General features: G+C 40.5%; 1 protein-coding gene across 1 annotated transcript in view; it reads right to left on the bottom strand.

Moving 5' to 3' along the window:
- Positions 1-25,486, bottom strand: part of LOC129770874 (protein O-mannosyl-transferase TMTC1-like) — a 585,978-nt gene that overhangs the window by 104,368 nt on the left and 456,124 nt on the right. The gene's annotated exons all lie outside the window — the stretch shown is intronic.

Here is a 25,486-nt window from a genome sequence, read left to right as displayed (position 1 = left end):
GCCTTTGATTCTGTTTCAATAGAGGTTTTGTCAGACAAATTACACTCTCGGGGTCTGCCGCCTCTATTGAATAATATGTTATATAACTTGCTTTGTGAGAAGCATTTGAACTTTTCTCACGGAGATTCGGCAGTAAGTCGGGTCTCTTACATGGGCCTCCCCCAGGGCTCATGTTTAAGCCCCCTTTTGTACAACTTCTATGTTAGCGACATCGACTACTGCCTTACACAAAATTGCAGCCTAAGACAACTTGCAGATGATGGAGTGGTCTCTGTCGTAGGATCAACAGAATCCGACCTACAAGAACCCTTACAAGATACTTTGAACAAATTTTCAACCTGGGCCATTGGGCTAGGGATCGAATTCTCCACGGAGAAAACAGAGATGGTGGTTTTTTCTAGGAAGCATAGACCAGCAAAACCAAAGCTTCAACTTTTGGGTAAACCGATCACTCATGCTATGTAATTCAAGTATCTTGGGGTTTGGTTCGACTCCAAATGTACTTGGGGGGCCCATATTAGGTATCTGAGTAAAAAATGTCAACAAAGAATAAACTTTCTCCGTACAATTACCGGCACCTGGTGGGGAGCCCATCCCGAAGATCTTATAATGTTGTATCGAACAACTATTCTCTCAGTGATGGAGTATGGCAGTTTCTGTTTTCAATCAGCTGCCAAAACACACTTAATTAAACTCGAGCGAATTCAGTATCTTTGTCTCCGTATTGCGTTGGGATGTATGCCCTCAACGCATACCATGAGTCTCGAGGTTTTGGCAGGCCTACTCCCACTAAAAGATCGCTTCAATTTATTATCTCTTCGGTTCTTCATCCGGTGTAAGGTCATGAACCTATTGGTGATCGGAAATTTTGAGCGGCTAATCGAGCTAAATTTTCACTCCGGATTCATGAGTTCATATCATGAATTCATCTCCATGCAGGTTGATCCTTCTTCGTATATTCCCAACCGTGTTTGTTTTCCTGATTACATCAATTCCTCTGTGCATTTTGATCTGTCCATGAAGCAAGATATCCATGAATATTCAGATTATCAACGATCGAGGATCGCTCCAACGATCTTCGATGCAAAGTATGGGGGTATCAATTGTGATAATATGTACTTTACTGATGGGTCCACTATAAACGAGTTCACAGGATTTGGAGTGTTCAACAAAATTTTCAGCACCTCCCATAGTCTTCAGTTTCCTTGCTCAGTGTATATTGCTGAATTGGCAGCGATACACTGGGCGCTGGACAGCGTCGCCTCACGACCTGTTGAACACTATTACATTGTAACGGATAGTCTTAGCTCCGTCGAAGCTATCCATTCAGTGAGGCCAGAAAAGCACTCGCCGTACTTCCTTGAGAGAATACGAGAAATTTTTAGTGCTTTATCCAGACGCTGTTATGTCATTACCTTTGTGTGGGTCCCTTCTCATTGCTCAATTCCGGGTAATGAGAGGGCTGACTCATTAGCAAAGGTAGGTGCGATTGAAGGCGATATTTATCAGCATCAAATCGCCTTCAATGAATTTTACTCTTTAGTCCGTAAAAATACCATCGCTAACTGGCAACGCAAATGGAACGAAGGTGAATTGGGCCGGTGGTTTCACTCGATTATCCCTAAGGTTAGCCTTAAACCATGGTTCAAAAGTCTGGACTTGAGTCGGGACTTTATTCGCACCTTCTCCCGACTCATGTCCAATCACTGTTCGTTAGACGCGCTACTCTTTCGTTTAAATCTGGCCGGCAACAATATCTGCGGATGTGGCCGAGGTTACCACGACATCGAACACGTTGTTTGGTCGTGTGAGGTGTATCTTGTTGCCAGATCGAATTTAGAGAACTCCCTTCGGGCTAGAGGAAGGCAGCCCAATGTGCCGGTGAGAGATGTGTTGGCTCGGTTAGACCTTGATTACATGTCCCAAATATATGTTTTCCTTAAATCTATCGATGTTCGTGTGTGATTATCCTTATATCCTTATACCCTCCATTTCTTCCTTTGTGAGTAATTGGTCCGCTTGCTATAAACAGGAGAATGAAATGTAAATTCACAATAGATTTTTTTTTTTTCCAAAATATATTTTTTATTAAGGCACATGTGGCGTTAGCCTGACGGGGCCGGGAGTCCAATATTTTGACAATTTTTGTCTTACAACTATGTTAGTAATATGTAACCGATTACTCGCGGTTGGCTCGAGGTGAGTATTACAAGTGTTCTCATAATTGGTATGTTGCAGTCTTCGATGCTCTATACGTGTGCCCGACACGGGCTACTTCCTATTGGGATGCAGCTGACCATTAATCAGCAACGCTCCCTAGTCTGTACCCCATATCTAGCGTGGTGCGTCTTTCTCGACTCGAGGAATCCAGGATAGAATGGTCACTAGCCGGCGCAATCATCAGTTCGTGTAGAGTTGTCATGAGCGGTACAACCTTTGGCTCTTGTTGAATGATCAGTGGACTGCACAACCTTCGGCCCGTGCATCTGTAAAGAGTGTGTGTATGTATTGCCGCGACTATGTAAAAGTTTATCTATCGGATAGGAGGGATATGAAACGGGGACACAACGAAGGAAACATCATTAAACGTTGACATCGGCGTTTCTGAGGAACAGGTATAGATGAAGCAGAAGATCAGGATCCCGGCTACCTAAGATATCCCGGACGGGGATATCCGATTTTCTGCCTTGTGCTCTCAGTGCTCTAGAGAGCTGAGAGCGAGCAGCATGGAACCGGATACACGACCAGACAACATGCTCGATGTCGTGGTAGCCATCGCCACAATCACAAAGATTGTTTGCTGCGAGCCCAATGCGATAGAGATGCGCGTTTAGGTTGTAGTGATTGGACATAAGCCGAGATATCACGCGAATGAAATCACGACCTACATTCAATCCCTTGAACCATGCACTCGTCGAGACCTTAGGGATAATCGTGTGTAACCAACGACCGAACTCATCTTCACTCCACATGCGCTGCCAACTAACGAGTGTGTCCTGACGAGGAATGTGAAAAAATTCATTATAGGCAATTTGCCTTTCAAAAAGTGTGCCTTCTGAAGCGCCCACCTTAGCTAGCGAGTCCGCTTTCTCATTCCCCGGAATCGAGCAATGAGAGGGAACCCATGCTAAGATAATCTAGAATAATTTTTCGACCAAAACACTCAATAGATGTCTTATTCTTGTTAGGAAATAAGATGAGCGTTTATCAACCTTCATTGAGCGGATTGCCTCTATTGAGCTGAGACTGTCTGAAAAAATAAAATAATGGTCGATGGGCAGTGTTTCAATGATCCCCAGTGCGTAGTATATCGCACCTAGTTCAGCGACATACACGGAACAAGGATCTTTGAGTTTGAAAGAGGCACTGGAATTTTCATTGAAGATGCCGAAGCCAGTGGACCCGTTTATGTATGAACCGTCAGTAAAGAACATTTTATCAGATCCAACTTTCCCATATTTTTCCGAAAATATCGACGGAATAACATTGGAGCGTAGGTGATCTGGTATTCCATGGATTTTTTGTCGCATGGACAGATCAAAAATGACAGAGGAATTGCAAAAGTATGGGAAGCAAACTTGGTTGGAGATGCCTGGTGAAGGGTGCACGTCGTGGGTAAGGTACTCATGGTATAAAGACATAAAACTTGACTGAGGAGTCAGTTGGAGTAGATTTTCGAAGTTATCAATCACCAATGGATTCATGATCTTGCAACGGATGAGGAATCTGTAGGATAATTCTGTGAACCGAAGAGTAAGCGGGGGTACTCCTGCCAAAACTTCGAGACTCATCGTATGTGTCGAATGCAAACACCCCATGGCTATACGCAAGCAACGATATTGTATCCTCTCCAGCTTGAGAATATGAATCCTGGCAGCTGATCGGAAGCAAAAACTGCCATATTCTAACACTGACAATATCGTTGTTTTGTACAACTGAATGAGGTCTCCTGGATGGGCGCCCCACCATGTTCCGGTTATTGTTTGGAGAAAATTGATTCTTTGCTGGCATTTCAGTTTCAAATACGCAATGTGTCTCCCCCAGGTACATTTAGAATCGAAATATACACCCAAGTATTTGAAAAACATAGAGTGTTGGATCGTTTTGCCGGATAGGTAAAGCTGGAATTGGGCGGGTTCGTGCTTCCTAGAAAAAACGACCATTTCAGTTTTCTCCGTAGAGAATTCGATACCCAACTTGAGGGCCCACGTGAACAGATTGTTCTGGGTATCTTGCAACGACTTTTGCAGAGCGACGGGATTAGTACCCATGATGGAAATAACTCCATCGTCTGCAAGTTGTCTCAGCGTGCAGTCTCTAGTGAGACAATCATCCATATCATTGACGTAAAAACTGTACAAGAGGGGGCTTAGGCAGGAGCCTTGCGGTAGGCCCATAAAACTGTATCGAGAAGATTTCAAGCTGCCATGATTGAAGAACATGTGCTTTTCTGACAGTAAATTGTACAGGAAATTATTCAGAATTGGTGAAAGTCCACGATTATGAAGCTTCTCTGAGAGAATTTCCATGGAAACTGAATCAAATGCCCCTTTGATATCGAGAAAAACGGAAGTCATTTGTTCTTTGCGAGCAAATGCGATTTGGATTTCAGAAGATAGCAGCGCGAGACAATCATTCGTCCCTTTACCTCGGCGGAAGCCAAACTGCGTATTTGACAGCAAATTGTTCGCTTCAACCCACTTGTCCAAACGAAGTAGAATCATTTTCTCTAACAATTTGCGAATACAGGATAACATTGCAATCGGCCTATACGAGTTGTGATCGCAAGCCGGTTTGTTGGGTTTCCGTATGGCTATCACTCTCACTTGTCTCCAGTCATGCGGGACAATATTCAGCTCCAGAAACTTGTTGAACAAGTGCAGCAAACGCTGTTTTGCCAAGTCGGGAAGATTCTTCAACAAGTTGAATTTAATCTTATCCGACCCCGGAGCTGAATTGTTACATGAGAGGAGGGCAATTGAGAATTCCACCATCGAAAAATTCTCATAATCGCATTGGAGCGGAATATCGCGTACGACGCTTTGTGCAGGAACAGAATCGGGACAAACCTTTCTTGCAAATTTGAAAATCCAACGGTCAGAGTATTCCTCACTTTCATTGGTATGGTTCCAGCCACGCATTCTCCTAGCCGTATTCCAAAGAGTACTCATAGCGGTCTCCCTTGACAAACCATTGACGAATTTCCGCCAATATCCACGCTTTTTTGCTTTAATCAGACCTTTTAGTTTGGCTTCTAGAGCTTGGTACTTTCGAAACCATTCCACTGATCCAGTTTTCCTGAATTTTTTGAAAGCGGATGATTTTTCAAGGTAGACCTTTGAACACTCCTTGTCCCACCAAAGTGATGGAGGACGACGTCGGAAAGTGGTAGCCGGTACACGTTTCTTTTGAGCTTGAAGTGCGCTATCGTAAATCAAACTTGATATAAAATTATACTCTTCAAGGGGAGGAAGTTCATGCATCGAAATGATTGCTTCAGATATTAATTCTGCAAATTTTCTCTAGTCAATATTCTTCGTGAGGTCATACGCAATATCGACTGACTCACTAGATTTTGATTCATTGGCGATCGATAAAATTATTGGTAGGTGATCACTACCGTTGGGATCTTGGATTACCTTCCATGTGCAATCCAGGGATAATGAAGAAGAGCAGAGAGATATGTCTAGCATGCTTGCCCGTGCAGGAGGGTTGGCTATCCTAGTTGCTTCCCCAGTATTTAAAACTGTCATGTTGAAGTTGTCGCACAGATCATAAATCAACGTGGCACGGTTGTCATCGTAGAGTGACCCCCATGCTGTTCCATGGGAGTTGAAGTCACCTAAGATTGACCGCGGCTCCGGCAATGCCTCGATAATATCAAAGAACTGATGGCGGCCTACAGTAGTCCTGGGAGGAATATATATCGAAGCAATGCAGAGTTCTTTGCCATTGATTTGTATCTGGCAAGCGACAACTTCAATGCCTGTAATCGATGGGATAGTGACTCTATAGAAGGAGTGACGTTTTTTGATCCCCAATAGTACGCCACCAAACGAGTAGTTACGATCTAGGCGAATAATGTTGAAATCGTGAAAATTCAGCTCGTCGGCTGAATAAAGCCATGTTTCACAGAGAGAAAATACATCACAGTTAGAACTGTGAACTAAAAATTTAAATTGGTCTAGTTTAGGGATGATGCTTCTGCAATTCCACTGTATGACAGTGGTCAAATCCTTGACCTCTTGCGCTGAATTAGGCATCGAGGGAAATGAACGCTGCTAAAAAGCCACATTTTTTTTCAAAAATGTTCTCACAACCGGAAGCAAACATAATACTATGCTTTTAAGAGGATCATTTATATTTAAAGCATTTAAAATGTTATCCACAAGGTCTGAAAGCGCAAGCAGGCCAGGTAGTGGCTGTTGCTTCGACCGCGAAAATGGAACAGACGTGTTCGTTGTTGTTCCGGGAAGTGCTGAGGACCCCTGGTTGGTAGCATGACCACGTAAACCGGGAGGTACTTGCTTCGGCCTATTCTCAGCACGTTCAGTTCGAGGCTTCATTCCAACTTGGGAAGTTTCGGTATTCTTTCTGGGGAGTGATGGAAAAGAAGTAATTTTTCTTTTCCTGATGGCACCCTGCGATGTACCGGAACATCCGGCATTGGGAGCGTCAGCAACAGGCTCGTCGTTCTGCAGAATGGAGTAGGGATTGTCCTGTGTCGTTGGCACGGAACTCTTAAGCATTTCTGCAAAAGTCCGCTTGGAACGTTCCTTCAAGAAACGCTTGAGTTTTTCCCCTCGTTGTTTGTACACCGGGCATTGAATAAGATCATGAGGAGTCCCGCCGCAATGAAGACACTTGTGCTCTTTCGCGCGAGGATTCTCATCATGACTCTCTCCACAATCTGCGCAACGTTTTTTATTGCAACAATAGGCGGCCGTGTGACCGAGTTGCATACATTTGTTGCATTTCATTACCCGGGGTACAAACAATCGAACAGGTAAACGAAGTGCCCCTATTGCAACGTAATTTGGAAGGGCGGAACCCTCAAAAGTCACACGAAAAGAGTTTGTCCGATTGAGAATTCTTTTGTCATTTTTATGTGACACAGATTTCAGTCGATCGCATGCAAGAATCTTCACAGTTTTTAGTGTGGAGTTCTTGAAGCGACCGACACCATCGATTATCTCTTTTCGGGTCAAACCCTTTTCGGTTATTACGCCGTCTATTTCGACGTTGCAACAGGGTACGTATACACGATACTCAATCGCAAAGAGGTCGCAGCGCGTTATTTTGTTCGCTTGGGTCCTGCTTGAGACGACAACTCGTAGTTTGTCTGGCACCATCCGTGTAATTTCGGTAACGTCAGAAAAATGTTGAGTTAGTTCCTTCGAGATACGAATGACATTGAGAGGTTTGGATTTTCGTCTAAAGTACACAATGAATGGGCCTTTGGAGCCTTCAGGGTATTCTTTAGGACGAAAATCCTGTTTCTCGTCGATTTCCTCATCTTCGGAACTATCAACTTCGTAAACAGAATTTTCTACCTCAATTTCTGCTTCATCCTCCTGCTCTTCAGGAGGAGGTTCGGTATCAGAAATATTCAATTGCGTCAACGGGGGGTCCTTTCCGCCCTCAGCCATATTAGAAAAATCGGCCAACTGTTCGATATGAACAGAATATAATAATTATCAAAATTAATAAGTAAAAAAAAAATATTATAAGGTTATGCTGCGGATAATATTTATATTAATTTATTTTATTTATATAAAATTCTGAAATGAAAAAAAGGTCCAATAAAATTTCAACGGTAATGTAACCAAGAAAAAATAGACACCCCTAATGCCAACGTTTGCCGATTTGGTAAACACACAGATGAACAATGGTGTAAATCGAGCACAGATGGTAGAAGGAATGATAGGAGGACAAAAGAAAAATAAACTTATACTTGCCGCTGCTGTGTGGCGTGTGTGATAAATCTGTCTGAATTGTATCCTCTGCGTCGCGCACCACTTTGAGCTTCGCTCTACTCGCAAGCGCAACCGATGAAAAAAAACACAGTCTGATTCGCTGTGGAAAAAAACACCTTTGTTGGATCGTTTCGAAAACCTATCCGATCTACTTGCGAGTTATCGAACGAATGCGAGTTATCGAACACAATAGATGTACGAATAGATTTAAGAATTGAGTGTGTGTGATTATCAACATTGTAATAATTTCCTTATACCCCATCCTTTTCCTGAGAAAAATATGTCACCCTTCTAATCTCGAGTCCACCGCGAGTAATCGGTATCCCACATTACTAACCATAGATTTATGAAAATTGTTCATATATATATAGTTTTAAAAATATATTTAAGATTTCGGCTCCTTTAAACTTATGTAACTGAGCCTGTAAAAATAAACGAATTTATAAAAAAAAAAGCTTGCTCAAGTGCTATGTCCAAGCTATTTGAAGTAATTGTGCTCGATTCTATGCACCATGCTTGAGCTTGAGCTTGGGTAGACTGTACAATTCGTAGTTGCTCTCCGTGATTGACCTGAACGAGCCAAAAGGCACAAATAACACACCGAATGACGCTTGGGACTAGCAAATCATTCTCGTTGTGAAATTTTCGGTGATTCGAACTTCAAATGGTCAATAACAACGCCGGCCACGTCCTTACAGTCACCAGGGGAAGGGAAGGAATGTTAGTATGATATTCGTCTCCGCAAGTATCCTGAGAAGGAAAACCTGTAAAATTGATACATTTTATATCATATATTATATTAATATATTCTAGTATTCGTTGAAGGTACTTTGCATCGAAATTCAATCGCGCTGGCGGAGATTCAATAGTGGAAAACCTGAGATGGTAACCGAGAAAACTCTTCCAAGGCTAACCGATCCGGCGATATTCTCCGTTATTCATCACACCTACTCTGAGCCTGATCACGAACATCATCTCAAGGTGAAAACGAGATGAAGTGTATATAACCTTACATACAAATCATCTCTCCCTCACCGCGAAACGACGCTCGTAATGAGGTCCTCTGTATCACACTTCAATCGCGACGACGGAGAGTTATTTTTGGAAAACCTGTTTTTATGGTTGTTAGACTTTTTCCCCCTCTCTCTAAGGGGGGGCTGCCATACAAATGAAACACAAATTTCTGCATTACTCAAGAATTAATCAAGCAAACGGAACCAAATTTTGCATGTGGTGGTTTTAGGGTGTAATAAATGTTTTTAGGGTGGTTAGACACTCCACTCCCCTCTCTAAGGGGAGGCTACCATACAAATGAAAGACTAATTTCTGCTTAATTTGAAAACTAATCAAGCAAATGGAGCGAATGTTTTATGGAACACGAAACGTTTCCATGGTGAATAGACACTCCTCCCCTCTCTCTGAGGGTGGGGGAGGGGTTGGACTGCCATAGAAATGAAGCATACATTTCTGCATAATTCAAGAACTAATCAAGCAAACTCAATCAAATTTGGCATGTGAAGGTTTAAGGGGGCAAGAAACATTTCTAAAGTGGTCCAACACTCCTCCCACCTATCTGAGAGGAAGGGACTGTCATAGAAATGAAACACAAATTTCTGCATAACTCGAGAACTAATCAAGCACAATTTGGGATGTGATGGTTTTTGGGTATGAGAAATGTTTCTATGATGGTATGACACCTCTCCCTCCTCTGGAATGTAGAGGGGGTCCCATGAAAATATTACACATATTTCAACCAAAAATATTCCAACCAAACATGACAATTGAAAATTTTCGGAAAACTCTGAAGGAAAAAGGGAAAATTTGGAAAATTAAATTCCCATATGTTCTACAATTACATAGTGACAAGTGCTGTTAGTCCATTTGATCTTTGCGCTAGCGAAATTAATTTTTGTTCGAAACTGGAAATGAATTTTAATGTGATGAAACGCACTCCTATCTATACCACTATATAAGTATCGCCGAATGTGTTGATAAGAGCAGAACTTGTCCGATTTAGGGAAGGATTGAACGAGAATTGTGTCTGAAAATAATCTGATATTATAATGATGAGTTTTGGTAGGAATACTAAGAATTTTATAGTAAAAGGTAAATTCAACGGGGTCGATTAGAAGATCAATAAATGAACAGTTCTGCGATTGGACTCAAGAACTTGCGCTTAGTAAGAAAACGTGAATGTTTGAAGGTATTGATAACAAAAAACAAATTTTGGGCGGGACGAAGTTTGCCGGGTCAGCTAGTTTGATTATAAAATGTATGGAGCTTTCATATGCCGATGACTTCAAATTCTTCGTACGTGTAAATAACCGTGATGATGCAACATTTCTACAACGACTTAAATTATCGAGGGATTTCGATTCGCTGCTGTCTGGGGAAGGTTTTCGAAACTCTAATGCATAACATTTTGCTAAATGCAGCTCGGCCGATTATCTCAGATTATCAACACGGATTCCTACCACATCGCACGACCGTGACCAACCTAATGGTTTACTCCAACGTACTGTTCCTTGAGGTCGAACGGCGTAATCAAGGGGACTCCATCTATATCGATTTCACGAAAGCCTTCGACACGGTACCGAACGCCTACGCAGTGCAGAAATTGCAACACGTAAGTCTCTCGACTTGGATCGCGGAGTGGCTAACGTCGTACCTAACGGATCGGAAAGCATTTGTGCAGCTGAACTCTTCGCGATCCAGCACATTCAATATACCATTTGGTGTACCGCAGGGTAGTGTGCTGGGTTCTTTGATATTCGTCCTTTTCATCAATGATTTATGCCTTCGTATATGATCCAGAAAGCTGCTTTTTGCAGACGACCTAAAAATTTTTCGAGTCATCGCATCTCCAATAGACTGCATTTTATTACAAGCCGACATCGACATCGTCCTGAGTTGGTGCAATGAGATTGGTATGAGTGTGAATTTAAACAAATGTAAAGTGATCACCTTTAGTCGCAGTCGATCTGCACTTCCACACCAATATCGGATGGAGAATGTCCCATTGGAAATTGCAACACGTAAGTCTCTCGACTTGGATCGCGGAGTGGCTAACGTCGTACCTAACGGATCGGAAAGCATTTGTGCAGCTGAACTCTTCGCGATCCAGCACATTCAATATACCATTTGGTGTACCGCAGGGTAGTGTGCTGGGTTCTTTGATATTCGTCCTTTTCATCAATGATTTATGCCTTCGTATATGATCCAGAAAGCTGCTTTTTGCAGACGACCTAAAAATTTTTCGAGTCATCGCATCTCCAATAGACTGCATTTTATTACAAGCCGACATCGACATCGTCCTGAGTTGGTGCAATGAGATTGGTATGAGTGTGAATTTAAACAAATGTAAAGTGATCACCTTTAGTCGCAGTCGATCTGCACTTCCACACCAATATCGGATGGAGAATGTCCCATTGGAACGCGTACAATCTATCTGCGACTTGGGAGTTATAATGGATTCTAAACTTCGGTCTCACGAGCATGTTTCCATTATTACTGCAAAAGCCTTTCTCGTACTTGGATTTGTTCGCCGTAATACTGTTCAGCTAACCGATGTGTATGCACTGAAGTCGCTATTTTGCGCATTGGTGCGTAGTATCTTGGAATACGCTGTACCGGTTTGGGCACCTTACCATACCTACCAGACGACACGCATCGAACGCATCCAGAAACTATTCATACGTTTCGCACTTCGGAACCTACCATGGAATGACCCCTCAAATCTTCCTGACTATCAAGATCGCTGCCGTCTGATTAATCTTGAACTCCTATCGGCACGAAGATTGAGAATACAACAGCTGTTCATATTCGACGTCCTGACGAACAATATTGACTGTCCTGAAAAATTCCAAATTCGCGAAATTCCACTCACGGTGACCCCGCGTCAGCTGCGCCACTCTGCTTTGATCACCATTCCCAGGCACAGGACTCACTATGGATCCATCAGCTCTCTATGTTCTTGTCTTAAGGCTTTCAGTGTTGTTTGTGATAAATTTGACTTGATTATTACTCGACAATGTTTTATGCGTAGACTTAAACAAATAGTAAAGGTTAAGAATAGTCTGTACGATACCATCGAAGACTGAAACAAACAAATTAATAAAATGAATTAATATTATTTCATCCATTCCATATCCAATCTTTACCCGTGAAACATTGTAAAAACAAACCTGTTGTTTAGTTAGTATTTCAATTCCCTCAAACGGTATTTTTAAAGACCAAAGTAACTACAGGAAAACCTTTTTTTGTGCGGGAGATAGGGGTCGCATAAAAAAATTGCATAAAAAAAATCGTCCAAAACTTCACCAGTAGCTTTAAAAATCGTGTTCGGTACACATTTTGAAAAAAAAACAGGAAGTGAGTTATATCTATGGTATAACCGCAAGGGTGACGTAGGACTATCGTTGATTTAGAGATCATTTGTTTGAAGTTGAATCTAAATCCATTCTGAATGAATGAATAAATGAATATTTGGGGGACTTCGAAAACGAGAGCGTTACGTTGGAGGCACAAGGTTTTATGCATCCAATATAGGATTCGAAAAACCTTGTTCTGAAGAATAATCTTCAGAAGCTTTCCTGCTAACTGCACTTGATTGACAAATCACAAAACCAAATGTATGACATGGATATTTTATGGATAGAAAACATTAAAATAAACACTTTCAATGTTTTTTAATGTATTTTTAAATACCCAGAGGAACTGACAGATTATTTTCAGTAACGATTAGATATTTCCACATTTTCATCGATACTGGAAGCCCACCAGTGGTTAATGCTAATTCGATAACCAGCTATTAATAGCACTTGATTGAAACATATTTGGTCACTGTGTTACATGGATAGAAAACATTAAAGTAAACTCTTTCACATGAATGTATTTTTAAATTCCCAGAGGAACTGGCAGATTATTTTCCGGATCTTTCTCGATGCTGAATGGCATCCAAACGGAAAGAATTCCGTGCGTGTATGTGTGTGTAGCGGCTGCTTCGATGGTCACCTTCTCTTCTCCTGAAGGATCGGCTTCTCTGTGCTCCCTCACAGTTTCAAACACACACAGCTTGCGTTTCAGGGATGATCTCGATCCTTCGCCGTCCAGCATCCTCAGCAACGATGTTGTCTTGTCGATGTCCTCACGAAAAATGAATGCGTCTCACCACCAGAATATCGCTTAAGTATGCTTTTTGTGCGTGATTGAATCGAGAGAAGGCGTGGTTTACGATGGCAATTTGGAAGACAAACTAGAGGGGAATGAACTCTCTGAGCTCGGAACTTTCGGCGACTGAGCAATAATCGATTGCATGCGCATACAATATTGGATACGGAAATATCCTACTGATGGGGAGGAATAATCTTCAGAAGCTATCCTGTTAATTGCGATTGATTGAAAAATCATAAAACCAAATGTATTTGGTCACAGTGTTACATGGATAGAAAACATTAAAGTAAACTCTTTCACATGAATGTATTTTTAAATTCCCAGAGGAACTGGTAGATTATTTTTAGTAACGATTGGATATTTCCACATTTTCCTCGATACTGGAAGCCCACCAGTGGTTTATGCTAACTCGATAACCACCTGTTAATAGCACTTGATTGAAACATATTTGGTCACAGTGTTTCATGGATAGAAAACATTAAAATAAGCTCTTTCACATGAATGTATTTTTAAATTCCCAGAGGAACTGGCAGATTATTTTCCGAATCTTTCTCGATGCTGAATGGCATCCAAACGGAAAGAATTCCGCGCGTGTATATGTGTGTGTAGCGGCTGCTTCGAGATCTTCCCGGGGAACCGTTTGTGGCATCACTCTCCTCCTGATGGATTCCCTTCTGGGCTAAGGTGCACAAACAAGCTCTTGGTGACACCGTTCATCCGCGCTTTCATGATAAACGAAGAGCTTCACCACAACAGCGACAACATGCTCCAATCGCTGTTCAATTAGAACTGAGTGGATTTCCGAGCGGCGCTCGCTTATATACCGATTGGTGATTTCAATAGCCTGTTTTGAAAGCAATTTTAAGACTATTGAAACAAGTTTTTGGATCAAAACGTAACAAGTTTAGAACGCGTAGACATTTTATCTTTCGAATGAAGTGTTTATCATACCATTTCGTTCAGTTGTTTAGGAGCTATTAACGCTCAAAATCTCGGTCTCCGGCGTAACGCTTTCGTTTTCGAAACTTTGATTTTACACCCCGGTATAGAAATGAAAGACGTAGTCCTACGTCAAACCTTTTTTGTGCGGTAGATAGGGACCGCATAAAAGAAGTTTTCCCCAAGAAAATAACTCAAATCCACGCCGTTCACCGTTCAATTTCCTTTAGTTTCCCTGCTTTGCGACGGGACAGTTTACCTTTTCGGTTGCGCGTGGCTGTTTTGTGCTTTTAGTTGCATGTCGAAACGTGTTGCTGTTAGAAATCATGCCATGCAAACACTTAGAACAACTTAGAGCATTTAATGGGAGGAGGGGAATGATTTCAGAAGTGGATAATTCAGACGCAAATATGCTTTTTTCGAACTGAAATGCATATAAACCATCGAAAAAAACTAAATGGACGATAACTTCGTCAAATATGCTTCTTTTCATATACCGCACAAAAAAACCGCACAAAAAATATCGCACAAAAAAACCGCATAAAAACGGGTTTTACTGTACTTAGATTGCTAATGTCTGAAACATCAATATTGAGACCTTCTTCAGTCGAAGGAACACCGATTTCAGTCAATGGCCAGAGCCGCAACAGATTCAACACAGATGTTACACGCACATCCACCCTCAATATATGCAAAACTATGCGAAATCCACACAACCACGTTGGTTATAATATCTAAACATTCTAGTATTCTGATTGGTGAATTCTATAATACGGGTGTACCAGTGCAAGTCTTACTTCGAACTTACTTTGGCGAAAAATCCTCAGACGTGAACAAATATCAAACCCAAAGCTTCCGGCGAGATATTTGTGACAAATAACAGCCCGGGAGATACTAACAAATAACAGTCATAGTGAACAGAATATTTTTTTTAAGTTATATTAATCAGCTAAGACCATTTTGAATATCCGTCATCGTAAACTGAATGCACTTAGAATTTTTGTTTCGACCAGAACATCTGTTAGAACATACATTCAAACCCCCATCCATTACTTCCTGAATATAAAATAACTTGTACCATCGACGACCAACATGATTTAATTATGTTACAAACACATTCATTTTCGTGTATTTCAACAAGAAAATCTTTTTCCGGATCCCGGGTATGTCCGACGTCAGCCGGACAGCGCCGAGATGATCCCAAATAATCTTTAATTAAAATTTACGTAATTTATAGCTGCCAGCAGCAGCGTTAACAGCACTCATAGGACGGTTAATATTTGTATCGACTACGGTTACTTCCTGCAGAACATCTCCTTGGGTACGCTTGAAGTATTTTTTTTTGTTTTTGTTTTCAGCACAGAATAAGTTAGTGAGCCTACGAAAACAGCAAACTCCTTCGTTCCACCCGCCGGACCCAGCTGGGATAATGAAAGCAATGAAAAGTTTATTAGCGCGCGGATCACTGGGGGAAAATTTTCGAGAAGAATGAATGGTCGAGCTTTCAAATGATGCTCTCCGTGTGCGGAAACGTGTTGCAAAGTCATTTTTGGTCTTTTTTTTGTAGAATCAGATGGTCGTGATGTTTTTGCGCTCATCCGGTTGAACACTCAACAGGGGATTCGAAACGGATCGAGAATGGTTGTTAATGAACGAAAGGATTGTATGGGGCGAGTGGGGAAATTGTAAATCAGATGCTAGCAGTAAATTTTCTTGAGGCTGATCGCATCGTTTCAAGTTGTTTCATTACTCGTTCGCCCGAAGAATACTTTGTGGAATGGAAGTCGTTAAAATAAATAAGCATACTTCTATCCCTTGGTAATCATGGTTTTATAACTAAAATGAGAACCTGATTAGAGCTAGTTTCCCCTCTCCATATTGCGGTTAGAACGTTTTCTCTCAATCGGGAGGAGTGCGTAATCGTAATTTAGTACATCCATCATCAACAGTGTTCGACCAGCATCACTCTATTAATTACACCACCAAAAGCAAGAAAAAAAATCTCGGCTCATCCAGCTCGTTACAGCAAATGGGCTCAATTTCCCAATCATTCATCCCTAGCGTTTCAACAAAAGCTCGTTGACAGCATCCTCCAAGCAAAAGCTTTATCCCATATTCTATTCCCTTCTTGTTCTTCTACGTCTGCAATTTATTCGTCCGAAGCCCGAAGAAGCTCCCCCTCAGAAACCGTTCCAGCTAGCCAGCATAAATCCCCGGAAACTAACGAACGTATCTGGCCTAATTGCAAAAAGTAAGCCGTCGTTTGCTGTAAGCTTCAGAGCTAATCTTCTTAATTTCCTCTCAATCATCCCTGCCCCAGCCATTGAGATCCAGTGCGATTGTCGATGGGAGACAAATTTGTGTATTCTATAGAGTTCTTCGCTCCCCGACAAATTGAGAACCCACACAAGTGACGATAAAGGATAACAGAGGAAAACCTCTTACCCGTTTTTCCTAGCAAACGATATTCTGTTTCAGTTTGATGTAATTCTCTGTTGGTGCCGAGAAGACAGTGCATCAATCGCTTTAAGGCGTATGAAGATATCCAAATTGGTCTTTACTAGCCTAGTTGTTAATGTGACCATAAAGTAATACGGAAGGTGACGTTTGTTTAATATTGAACATTGAACATCAACCTTGGGTAGGTCAAGCTGAGCTTAATAGAAGATACCCAAAATACGAATAGATCGAGATAAGCCACGGATTGTTCGTGAGTTATTTGGATGCTCGTTTCCATGCCGCGCAGTGTGGTCTGGAAAAAAGAAGAATTAAAGGTCGCTGATAATCTTTCATGTTTGAGTTATCGTATATCGATGTGGAAATTTCCTTTCTTTTAAAGAACAAACATGTTGTGCCAGGAATAATATCGTATCTTTCAGTGTTTACGGAGCAGGGATGTGTAAAACTTCCAAGGAAGTTCAACAGAAATCCCATAACTGAAATGATTCAAACAAAACTAAAAGATACCATCAATCGAAAGAGGTTATCTTGGAATTTATTATTGATATTTGGTCATTATTTATTCTTTTTACAGCACCGTTGAATTTATAAGGATAATTTTCTAGATCTCTTCTCTTATTTGAATTGCCGACGCGATGAAATTTAGAAATTATTTGTGTATGGAAACTTCGGTGCAAAATGAATTGGTCGTTCTGGGAGGTCAAATAAATACTTCATTTTATATTTAAAAATATATTTCAATTGAGATTACTAACATGTTATATGTAATGTTATAAAAACATTTTTTTTATCCCAACAGTTTATTTTATTAGGCTGATTTAGCAATTCAGCTGTAACAGAACCGAATTCATTCGTGTACATTTTTTATTTAAAATTACTTTTGTTGTATATTACACTGTTACCATTTTGAGGCGTAAGAGGATAGATAGCGATACTCATTTGTTTTATCTATAACACAGAAGCCGTTTAGGCGTAAGAGAATTCGTATTCTATAGATGCACAACACATGTTGCCTTTTTTCGGCGTAAGAATATTGCAATTGTTCGAATGTTCACAGTTGGGTGGATCATAGCGGGATTGTTGATATGAGGCTTCCTTTGTTGTGTTATTAATAGTGCCAATTACAGATGCAGCAGACCGAAAATGTGAGCGGTAAGGGACTGGAATTACCGACACATGATGATTGTTGCGAGGACATAGTAGCTAGAATAACACACTAAGATGGTCAGTTGAGGGGCCCTGAGTTATGAGCTCATGATCGTTCGCTTAGTAGCGGACACGCAACCAATTAGGCTACGAGGACCCCCTGTTATAAAAACATGTTTGTTGCTATTTATGATGTTAGTAATAACTTTGGTCTTGATAAGGACCGTTTGGTTGCAGCTTGCACTGCAGAAATTAAAAAGCTTTGGAATATGTACTTCCAAACACTAACTGGATTTCATTCAGCGGTGCTTCACATACAACGGTTTGATATGGAATGTATAATACGAGGGTCGTTCAAAAAATTAGTTTCAGTGCCTCAGAAATCGCGGAAAAATAAAGTTAGGACAAAAAACAAGGTTGTTTTCGTAATCTACGTTTTATTTTATTTTTTTTTTTTGTACATAATCGCCGTAACGTGCGAGGCATTTTTCATAGCGTGGCACGAGTTTTTCTATTCCGAGCGTGAAGTACGTAGAGTTCAACTTTTTGAAGTACGATGAAACAGCGTCACGAATTTCTTCAGTGCTATCGAATCGTTGACCGCCGAACGCCAGGAATAAGTGATAGTCGCTAGGGGCGAGGTCTGGGGAGTAAGGAGGATGCTCGAACACAGTCCATTTGATTTTTTTCAATTGCTCTTGAGTTACGGGAGCAGATAATGCGCGGTGCCGCATTATCGTGGATGAGCAACACTCCTTTCATCAATAACGTCAATAAACCTGACCTTTTGTTCTTAATCGGTCCAAAACTTCACAATAGTACGGCGATGAAACAGACGTTCGGCGGTCAACGATTCGATAACATTGAAGAAATTCGTGACGCAGTTACATCGTACTTCACAGAGCTGGAAGTTACGCACTTCGCGCTCGGAATAGAAAAACTCGTGCCCACTATGAAAAATGCCTCGAAAGTTACGGCGATTGTGTAGAAAGATAGATAATAAAACGTAGATTACGGAAATCACCTTGTTTTTTGTCCTAACTTTATTTTTCCGCGATTTCCGAGGCACTGAAACTTATTTTTTAAACGGCCCTCGTAGTATGGGGACGGTTCTCTTCGGTTACTCTGTGTTGTTTGTTAGGATATGGTGATGTATGTGTTGTGATATGCACCACACATTGTATTTGGAAAGAAGAGAATGGTTTATATGGAAAAAAGGATACGGATGGAAATAAGAAACTAATTCATGAAACACTTATTCGATATTCGCACTGTCGGTCGCGAGCAGTCTCCTCTAGGCTTAGCTAAAATGCGTTGCACTCAATAAATTGGTGTTGAAGTCTGTTTTGACACATAACTACGGAACTATTCTGACAGTAGAATCAGTTCATGGATACATCTTCATGAGCTGCCCAGTATACGTGATGGGGACAAGGCGTAGAATGAACTTTTAAGCTGCTTCCCGTTATTTTACTCCATGATGTTATAGCTATAACGGTAACGGTTCCAGTTGCCATACACACGTCCACGAGCGATTATATGTTTGTGCCAGCACCATTAAAACCAGGGGTTAGACATCAATTGAATACAGGCTACCCAAAATCAAAATCAATATGGCGTCATTTGTTTAGTAACATATCATTTGCGAGGATTGAAATCGTTGAAATAACATGGAGTTTAAAGTTAGCCACTATTCGACTATATAACCGGACCGAGTTGTAAACAACAGTAATTGACAGAACCAACATGTCAGTGAACCGCAGCAATATTGGGTACACTGGCAATATTTGATTTTATATTAATTTATTCATTAATTTATACTTGTAGAGTAAGGGTTCACCCTTATAATTATTCTACAATCGGATACCTTGTTGTTCACACCACATTCAATTGAAAACAAAAATTTGAACAAAAAAAAATAAAATTAATCTAGACCCTATCATGCATGTTGACCATTTTTACACTCCAAAATGAATTTAATTACTTGCTAATTCCTTTCATTCAGTCAGCCGATACACTCACGACGGAATCTAGGGAAAGAATTAATAGATTTTATGTCAGCTGGAAGCAGATTCCACCAAATAATTGCACGTACAAAGAAAGTATTGCTATAATAAGATGTGATATGATTTGTGAGAACAAAGTGGCGAACTCTAGCACTCCGAAAGGATTGTAATTTATTGAAGAGATAGTGAGGACCGTGATGAATAATGATAAATAATGTGACATAGTATCTTAATTTGAAAAAATTATGAAACGAACATCCCAACAGTTGCCATTGTAAGTGTGATACGCTAGAAAACCTAGACAAGTTGAAAACCCATCGAACACAGTGGTTAACTGCTACTCTCAATCGATCGTATGCTGAGACTGGAGCGTTCAAAATCAATTCGGAACCATAAGAAAAGTGAGGTAAAAGAAGGGTTTTAAATCGCTTAATTTTGGTTGAAACGGATAGCATACTCGCTGTGAGTCTAAGATGTCGTAGACCTGCATATACTGGGGTTTTCCATTTTGGGCTTCCGGCCCTGCGCTGACAACCGTTTGACATAGCTGTCAACCAAAGCGTCATATCGTTAGTTGAATGTCTGCCATTTTACAATATGGATCGTTTGAACATCGCACAACGTGTTAATTTTGTTAAATTATACTATAAAAATAATGAAAAACCGGCAAATGTTATTGGAGCATTACGGACGGATTTTGGTCGTCATGGACGGCCTACAGAGCACACAATCGCTAATGTAGTGCGTAAATTCGAACAAACTGGATCCGTAGCGGATATTGTGAAACCTGTGCATCATCGTAATGTGCGTTCGGCCGAAAATATTGCTGCTGTTGCTGCCAGTGTGGAGGATGACCCGAATGTTTCGATTCCACGGCGTGCTCAGCAATTGGGCTTGTCAAACACATCATTGTGGCGAATTTTGCATTTGGACTTGCACCTACATCCATATAAAGTCCAACTGGTACAAAAATTAGAGCGTGGTGACCATGGAATGCGTCGGGCATCCGTCGATTGGGTGAACGAACAACAGCAGCAAAATGCTGAATTTAGGCATCAAATTTTCTTCAGCGATGAGGCACATTTCGAGCTCGGTGGCTATGTGAACACCCAAAATTTCCGTATATGGGGCTCAGAAAATTCACACGTGATTGTTGAGAGGCCATTGCATCCGCCAAAAGTCACTGTTTGGTGCGCATTATGGTCTGGTGGAGTCATCGGGCCGTATTTCTTTGAAAATGAGGACGGCAAGACGGTAACTGTGAATGGTGAGCGCAATGGCCGCATGTTAACCGTTTTTTTTTGCCTCAAATTGAAGATATGGATACGGATGACATGTGGTTTCAGCAGGACGGCGCCACGTGCCACACAACACGACCGAACATGGCCATATCGCGAACGAAATTTGAGGGACGCATAATTTCGTGTTTTGGTGATGCCAATTGGCCGTCCAGATCATGCGTTTTGAACCCGCTAGACTTTTTTTGTGGGTTTATGCGAGAGACCGTGTCTATGTCAACTCTCCGCAAACTCTTGAACATTTGAAAGACAACATTCGTGAAGTTATGACCGAGATACCGCCCCATATGTGCCGAAAAGTCATCGAAAATCAACATATTCAATTTTATTGATTATTGATGATTATGTCTGGTAAATTTGTGCGCGTGTGATGTCTAGCAATAAACATTGCTTTAGTTTTTGATGAATTAATAGGAAGCAGATTATCCGAGGACCATTTCCAAACACTCTTCATGTCAGTGTTGATCAACTGAGCCAAGTCTTCCACATTAGCATCAGTTGAACAAATATAAAGTTGTACATCATCTGCAAACATGTGGATGACACCAAATTTCAAAACTGATGGTAAATCGTTTATAAATAATGAAAAGAGAAGTGGACTCAAGATCCTTGGGGTACTCCAGATAAAATATTAATTGAGCTGGATAAATTTCCCTCAATTTCAACTATCTGAGTACGAGAGTTCAGATAGGAACTGATAAGAAAAACAGCTTTACGACTGAAGTTAAACTGACAGGACAGTTTACGCAATGATTTGACGTGAGAAACTCCATCAAATGCTTTAGAAAAGTCTATTAAAAGTAAAAATGCTACCTCTTTTTTGTCAATAAATTGATGTATGTTATCATGAACCTTAAGTAACGTCGAAGTAGTACTGTGACCGGATCTGAAACCAGACTGATTAGGACTGAGCAGATAAAACCGTTGAATTTGAAATTTCAAAATTTTCTCAAAAACCTTAGACAGCGAACATTGAATACTGATTGGACGAAGATTGTTCAAACAAGTAAACGCAGGTTTCTTACGAATTGGAATTATCTTTGTAGCTTTCCAGGCCCGAGGAAATTGGACAGTCGTTATAAATAAATTGAAGAGATACATTATGGGCGTAATTACGAATGGCAAAATAATTTTAATGAACCTCAAAGAAATGCCATCCATACCGATAGCATTAGAGCTAACTGAAAATATGGCATTTCTAACTCGTTACACGAAGCAAATGAAAAACCATTAATGTTAGGAGGTGGTATTGAAGGATGTTCCGGATCATGTGTGAAGTTTTCACCAAAAAAAGAATTTATCTCATTACTAGTATTGTTATGATTTTCTTTGTTACATGGATCTACAGTAACATTAAGTCGTTTGAGTTTTTTCCCAAAGTTCTTCGCTTGAAGTCGCAGTCTCTAAATTGGACGTCATATAGTTAGATTCGGCTTGGTTAACTAATAGAGTTACTTTATTGCGAAGTCTTTTAAACTGAAAATGGTCCTGAGAACTTCTACTACTTTTCCATTGGCGATATGCAACATATCTAGCTATCATAGCATTCAAAATGTTGTTGTTGAACCAAGGTGCATTTGCTTTGGAACTATGAGCTCTTAATGGAACACCATTTTCATAAATTTCAATAATCTGCTTGTTGAAGAAATCAAGAGCCAAATCAGAATCAGTGATACTGTACAATAATGACCAATCCAAGTTGTTTAATATGTTTTGCAACTCATAAAAGTCAATTCGATTATAATCCCGAAAAATTTTCGGTTTATAATCATTGCAACGACATATGTTAAAAGATGAAAAAATCATATCGTGATGAGAAAAACCTGGGGCTGACACTTGATTGAAATTAAGAACGAAATTTTTGTCATTTGTTATTAGAAGATCAATCAATGTGAGGGATTTGACGTCATACCCCTGATTAAAAACTACCTAATGATAACCATTTCTAACTACATTTGGCATCACAGAAAAATTTGGATTCCTGATCTTCAGGTAATGTTAAAAATAGAATAAATCAACCAATCAAATGGACGATTATTGTTATCTTAATGCGATTCTCATATTTGAAAATAACCAGCTCCGCGAAACGCAGTAAAGCAAATGTACGGTGTAGTGAAAAGCAATACACCAATTTCCAACGTATTGCGATTAGGATTGGGCGATCTTGAAAAAAAAGATCGATCTTCCGAGGGAGGGGTGAAGGAAATTTGGAGAATTGAAAAAAAATTCCATGTCAGATGAATTAAAAGAGCATAAAACGTCGAGATCTGGTGTCATCTCGATAAAAAAAATTTTTGGCCAAAAATAATTATTGAATTTAAAGAACCGACCATGCACATTTTGTTTATCGGCTCAAAAAAATGAGCTATGGAAAATTTCAGCTCAGTCGGACATGTTTAGGGGTGCCTCGAAGCACTCAAAGTTTTGATTTTTTTTGCCACTCAGACTAAGTTCCAAATGGTCGATTTTTGGTCAAATTTTTTTCCGAGATTACACCAGATCTCGACGTTTTATACATTTTTAAGCCTTTGGCATCGAATTTTTTTTTCGATTTTCCAAATTTCTAATTTTTGAGGATAAAAAATCAAAATTTTGAGCGTTTTGAGGCATCCCTAAATCATGACCGATTGAGCTTAACACAGGTCATTTTTTTGGGGCCAATAAACAAATTGTACATGGTCGATTTTTGAAATTCGATGGTGAATTTTTCCATACATCCATTGCCATCCTACGCCTCACATATGAAAATAAACTATATTTTACAGCTTTACTTCGACGCATGAAAAAAGGCAAGTCAGGTGGCTGAAAATGTGAATAGTGTTCCTGATACTGTGGTCAATCACGCAGAGTTATTTATTTGTCGATTATTTGTACATGCCGATAAAATGATAGGAATCGTTGAGTACGAGTATTGAGGATTGTTTCGATCGTTTAAAAAAAATTAAACATTGCGTAAAAATCATGTCCTTATGGCTAAACTCCTAATTCGGACACGAACTTCCTACAATTGGACGGTCTGAAGAAATCAATCCTTCATAACTGGTCAGCTTTGGCAAATAGGTGGAACTTTCGCTCTCAAGAAGCTTCAAGAGATTGGTGTCCACTTCACAGTATTAAACTTATATCAGGTGATTGTGTGGGCTCCAGAACGCGTATTGGCAGCACTGCCCGCTATAGCAACCCGATGAGCAAACCTCGAGCGCGGCCTGACAGCTCATCCGATGACGACACACACGAAAACGGCAGCTCCGGTGTTTCAGCCATAGCAGAAGGCAGATGCGTTTTCCGAGTCCCGAGGCAAAATAGAATACTCCACTGAGCCCGGTTATTCACAGTGATCACAACCTGTTCTTGTATATGACAAATAATTCTGTTTGTGAAAAACTTCCCTTAAGAGAAGATTTTTTCATCAACAAAGGTTTCATGGACAAAGGTTTGTATGTGGAAAGCATAATTGCATTAAAATCAAAATGACAAAATGTTATTGAACAAAATGGTCCATACTTAACCTAAGTAATGTCATTGTAACTGTGCTAAAAACAATTCTGCAAAAATAATCGATCGGTACAAAAACCGTCAAATTGTACGCTGCCACAATATTTTTATGGACGAGTTTTTAAAATTGCCGAATTAATGATGACATATTTTGGATGAATCCTATTGATATGATTTATTTCTTCGAGCCGCACTGTATTGATTTCCAATAAAACGAGACCAAATGTTCGTTTGTTTTCGCCTGTCAATTATGTCGACATTACTTTCTCCCGTGCCACCTCGTACCATATTCTAATTCAGCTGATTGGCAAAGTTTTTCTCCGGCTTTTAGCCATCCATCAAATACCCACTTTCGGCAAGGTCGTCCGAAATGGCAATAAAATTGCTCTTTGTTGCCTTCGCTTCGCAGCCCACAAAGCTGCGCCCCGTCCGCAACCGACAAGTCACTTAATGATTACCTGCGAACTGACGAGACTCGTGCGGAACGGAATGCCATAACTGGCCGAAGATAGAGCAAGCCAGTGAATTGATAACTGTATTAGATAAATGACGTTTTCATGGATTCTTCGTTCGGTAATCTGGACCAGGATCAGGGGGGAAAAGAATGCCGGCTATGGTGGGCGCGCAGACAGAGAGACAGTGTAACCGAACGTGAGGGATGCCTTCAGAGAAGGCCAATAATGAATTCAAGTTGATGTTCTTGTGCAGAAGAAAATTATTTGCGATAGCTGCCGGTAATCGGTGTGCCTTTTATTTACGACCAGCCGACGGCGTTTCCGAGAATGCCGAGAAGGATATTCAAGGTCTGCCTTTTTCTGTACCAGTATTGATTTAGTGATACTACGTGTGGATTTATGATGATGATTTTCTTCTCGAGAATCGGCAGTCGGCTTCGATGATCCGGATCCGAGAAAAAAAGTTGATCGATTCGTCCGAGGAAAAAATGATGTCAAGCATAAAGAGAAGTGATTTCGAAGAAGCTTGTAATCAAACA

Source organism: Toxorhynchites rutilus, chromosome 2 (genome assembly GCF_029784135.1).
Source record: "Toxorhynchites rutilus septentrionalis strain SRP chromosome 2, ASM2978413v1, whole genome shotgun sequence".
NCBI lineage: Eukaryota > Metazoa > Arthropoda > Insecta > Diptera > Culicidae > Toxorhynchites > Toxorhynchites rutilus.
Note: the sequence above shows the minus strand (reverse complement) of the source record. Positions and strands in the feature narration are given on the sequence as shown.